The sequence below is a fragment of the Priapulus caudatus genome, unplaced genomic scaffold (genome assembly GCF_000485595.1).
Source record: "Priapulus caudatus unplaced genomic scaffold, Priapulus_caudatus-5.0.1 Scaffold1576, whole genome shotgun sequence".
NCBI lineage: Eukaryota > Metazoa > Priapulida > Priapulimorpha > Priapulimorphida > Priapulidae > Priapulus > Priapulus caudatus.
Window position 1 is genome coordinate 71,434 of NW_014578637.1, and position 5,070 is coordinate 76,503.

The window sequence follows — 5,070 nt, forward strand, 5'->3', positions numbered from 1 at the left end:
GTTTGTATATACGTACGTATCTATGTTTATATTCATGCTGTGTGCTTTAGGTTTGCATATGTGCGTGTGTATTAGTGTGCATGCCTGCGTGCGTGCGTGCATACGTGTGTGCGCGCGCGTGCATATGTGTGCGTGCATGCGTGTATGCGTCATGAGATTAGGTGGCTTATTTTCCTCTCAGATTCGATACCGACCCATTCCGCATGCCCGAGCATTTGCGCAACGACATAGCCACAGTGGACAGTCTGTACCGCGGGCAGGACCACCACCACCACAACAACAACAACAACGATGACGATGCTGATTCTCTGATAAAAGCCACCCTGTGCTCGTACGTGTAAAAAATATTAGCAGCATGGGGGCTGTATGTAAGCTATATGTGACTCATTTATACAGATCGCTCATGGCAGCCGGCGTATGCGTTACGGGGTGTAGTTTACATATGTATGTCATTCGAATGATTAATGCAATTGAGCAGGGAAACCTGGGTAGATGCTACAGCGTTTAGTAACACTGGGTTGGTTTCTAGAGTTTCTAAGGTAAAAATTGCTGATGCTGCCATAGTTAAGCTATGAATAGTTGGCCGTGAACGACTGACTGGTTGGAACTTGCAGTAGGCTCGGCTTGTTCTTCGAATTTTGCTCTGAATTTTGCTCTGACTCTCGTGATGATGCTGCTGAGCATCTCTATTCTCTCCCTCTCTCTCTCTCTCTTTCTCTCTTTCCTCCATCTCTCCTCTCCTCTCTCTCTCTCGCGCCTGTCTCTCTTCTCTCTCTCTCTCCTGCGTCTCACTCTCTCGCTCTCGCTCTCTCCTCTCGCTCTCTCCTCTCGCTCTCTCTCTCGCTCTCTCTCTCTCTCTGCTCTTCTCTCTTTGCTATTGTCTCTCTCTGCTCTCTCTCGCTCCTCCTCTCTTTCTAATTCTCCTCTCTCTCTTCTGCTCTCTCTCTCTCTCTCTCTCTCTCTCTCTCGCTGTCTCTCTCTTTCTCTCTCTCTCTCTCGCTCTCTGCTCTCTCTCGGCGCTCTCTCGTCTCTTCTCTCTCTCTTTCTCTTCTCTCGTCTTGCTCTGTCTGCGCTCTGTCTCTCTCTCGTGCTCTCTCACTCTCGGCTCTCTCGTCTCCTTTGCTATGCTCACTATCTCTCTCTCTCTCTCTCTTTCCTATTCTGTCCTCTCTGCTCACAGTCGCTCTCTCTCTCTCTCTCTTCGCTCTCTCTCTCATCTCTCTCTCACCGCTCTCTCTCTCTCGCTTTTCTCTGCTCTGCTCACTCTCTCTCTCTCTCACTCGCTCTCTCTGCTCGGCTCTCTCTCTCTCCTCTGCTCTCTCACAGCAGCACACACACACACACACACACCGGCACAGCAACACACACACACAACAACACACACACACTGCACACTGCACAAGATTAATAAGATCAGAATTGATCGCGGAACGCCGAAATTCTAGTCATCATACATCTATTAGTGTTCCTAAAAGTGTCGAGCAAATTTAAGGTAGTTGTGACGATATTTTAAATTACGTTTTGTTATGTTTTTCCCCCTAATTTTCCTGGCAGTTGGTTTAGATGTGAGATGGTGACATGTGAGTGAGCCATCATAGTCTCTATGGTAACATACTGCAGTGTGAGCTGTCATCAGTTTATACAGATGTCTTTCGTCTTGCTAGGTTCATAGAAGATTTACTCAAGCTTCATGGACCGTTGCACGTATCAGGTCCCATTCTTATGGAAGAGATATTGAATTTCCCTGTGGAAAGTTAGAGCCGTAGTAGACAGTGAGTGTACATCTTGGGTGCTGGATGTTTTTGATTGCCTCTGTGCATTTATCCGAAGCAATCAGTTTTCCTCTGCAGCTGTTAAGACAACGTACATGAGTTTTATGATTTGAAAACACGTGACGGAGAACGCAAGTTCTAGTCGTCATGGCTAACAACATTCTTGCATGACAATGGTCCTGGTTTTGCGGGACCTTGGATAAACGGCGCATTACTAGTATTTAATAGTAAATGATAATTAGTGAGTGATGCCTGTAATAACAGTAGTAGTAACACTAGAAATACGACGATAATATTAATATTAACAAGGGTGCCGCAGAGCGACCAGCGCTCATGCTAACGCTACTGCGGTGACTCTGTGTGTGAGTGGTGGGATTGCTCCCGTAAACCCTGCTAGTCCCAAATGTGCTTCACATACACGCCGAAGACAGTGAATGCAGCAGGGATGGTATACGACGCTTCCTCAAAAGAATGTTCGTTGGGATCGTTATGAAAGTTGGCCCGAGATGGCGGTACGTTTAAGTGTCTTCAGTTAAAGATGGAAGCTCGCCATCATACGTAGTAGCAACAACTATTTGGCAAGACGAATCGGTAAGCACTCATGCCATTTACCTTACGCAATGCCTACAGGCTGCCAAATTGGCAATAGAGAGCTGCCACCTGTAACCAATCTAACGGCAGGCAAAAACTGTACCAACACATGCCACTGGCAGCCAGCCACTGGCAGTGCATACGTTACATGTAACATACTGACAGTACAGAATGACCTAGAAATTATATGATTTAAGGAACCTTCTTTTTAACCAAATTTAGGCTTTTGAAAATTTCACTGTGACCTTGTAGCCTCATACATCCAGGCATGTATAGATTCCTACTAGCAACCGGCAGTCAAATTCTTTCTAACAGACAGTCCAAGCAAATCCAAGTTTTAACCCTCCTCTTGAGGGTTGGCAAAAGGATTATCCGACATTACTGCTTCGCAATGTCAGCAGAAGGACAATTTCATGGTCCTTTCAATACAGCATAAAATGCTAGGTCACCGCTGAAACAAAAAAGTTTTCCAATCGGCTCCGTCAGACGGCATGTCCTCAGAAAATGTCTTAAAATCTGCGCATGTGCCCACTGACCTTTTGACCTTGTGACTCCAATTTCCGGCACAGTGATGGGTTTTGCCTACCATGATGGGCTACTACCCGACTACACGAGCCTGAGGTCGAGCGGTTTAGGATTTGTGGCCGCAATTCTGCAATTTCCTCCTATACCTTAAGTTAAGGATGTGAATGTTCCCCTTCTTTTTACACCGTCTTGACCTTTGACCTTTGACCGCCAGCTTTGACATCCCCAACTCGTTTTCGGATTACGGCCCCCCATCCGAATTATCGTGACCGTACGTCGCGCGGTTAAGGATTTGCTGGCCCAACTGTTGACGGAGCGCACGACGGACCGGACGGACGCACGACGATCATGCGATTCTACAAGCTGTCATCTGACTATGTCAGATGAGCCTAAAAGGCAAATGAGTAAGTGATGCCTGTAATAACAGCAGTAGTAACACCATTAATGCGATGATAATACTAATAATAAATAATAAGTAATACTATTACGATTAATATTAAATAGCAGATGATAATGAGTAAGTGATGCCTGTAATAACAGCAGTAGTAACACCATTAATGCGATGATAATACTAATAATAAATAATAAGTAATACTATTAATATTAAATAGCAGATGATAATGAGTAAGTGATGCCTGTAATAACAGTAGTAGTAACACCAGTAGTGCGACGATGCGACGAGCTTGTGCGTGTTTTTTCTCGCTACTCAGGAATGGAGGACTAGCAGAGATGCTGCTGCAGTCTCTGCCGTTTACCCGTGTCCACTCGTACATCTGCCTGCTCCGCGACAGTGTGCGCGCGCACGAACTCCACACGCGTGACCTCGCCGCGACCCACGGTGATCGGAGTGCACCAGCGGTGGCTCGATTCGCTGGCTCATGCTGCGAGGCCGCTAGGGGGCGCTCATAGCCTGGCAAGGGATGCTGCAAGGCTGCTAAGGGGCATTAATTTTCCTCGGTCTGTCTCTGTCACCGTGGCGGTGACACCGTGTGTTTCGTCACGCGACGACAATGGAGCGAAGCAGCGAACCCTGGAGCCACCAGCACCCGGCAACATACCAACACAGCAGCTCCTCGTTGCCTTGACAACAGTCGGTACAGACAAGAATGGTAGCAGTGATGACCGCGGCGACGACGACCGCGGCGGTCACGACCGTGGCTGTGACTCTTCCTGGGAGCTAGTGATGACGCCCAGGAAGTGTGTGGCCGACGACGTTGAGCCGCGAAGCGTGGAGAATGACCGATCCGTGAGTCCTCCACAGAGGGGCGCTGGCGATGGTAGCAACAGCGTCGTGGACCGCTTCCCTGGAAGTAACGAGAGCTGTCTAGAGGGCGCTGGTGCAGTTAGCGAGAGCTGTCTAGAGGGCGCTGGTGCAGTTAGCGAGAGCTGTCTAGAGGGCGCTGGTGCAGTTGGCGAGAGCTGTCTAGAGGGCGCTGGTGCAGTTAGCAAGAGCTGTCTAGAGGGCGCTGGTGCAGTTGCCGAGAGCTGTCTAGAGGGCGCTGGTGCAGTTGGCAAGAGCTGTCCGAGAGCTGTCTAGAGGGCGCTGGTGCAGTTAGCAAGAGCTGTGTAGAGGGCGCTGGTGCAGTTAGCGAGAGCTGTGTAGAGGGCGCTGGTGCAGTTAGCGAGAGCTGTCTAGAGGGCGCTGGTGCAGTTAGCGAGAGCTGTGTAGAGGGTGCTGGTGCAGTTAGCGAGAGCTGTGTAGAGGGCGCTGGTGCAGTTAGCGAGAGCTGTATAGAGGGCGCTGGTGCAGTTAGCGAGAGCTGTCTAGAGGCGCTGGTGCAGTTAGCAAGANGCAGTTGGCGAGAGCTGTGTAGAGGGCGCTGGTGCAGTTAGCAAAAGCTGTGTAGAGGGCGTCGGTGCAGCTACTGAGAGCGTGTCCTGTGGCACGTCAACCGTCAAAAGTCACGTGCACGATGAAATTATAGATGGCGCTGTTAAAGGTCATGATGCCAGGTCCGGCGTACTTAGTGAGTCGTTGAGAAGCAGCAAGCACGATGAGACTGTAGAGGGCGCTGGGCTCGCTGTGGGTTGCCCACCAGGTGGCAATGAGAGCGTTATTGCCGGTGACATTTGTGAAGGACAGTCGTCCGGTGAATCTGTTTCGCCTCCTCATGCAAACATAGAGGGTGCTGGTGAAGGATGCGACATGGTCGTAGAGGGCGCTGGTGAAGGATGCGACATG

General features: G+C 49.5%; 1 long non-coding RNA gene across 1 annotated transcript; it reads left to right on the top strand.

The window, feature by feature from the left end:
* Positions 1-184: 184 nt before the first annotated feature.
* On the top strand, positions 185-3,724 carry LOC106817046. Its single transcript, XR_001394986.1, has 3 exons — positions 185-331; positions 1,665-1,776; positions 3,599-3,724. It is a non-coding gene; the product is annotated as an uncharacterized LOC106817046 (long non-coding RNA).
* Positions 3,725-5,070: the final 1,346 nt, after the last annotated feature.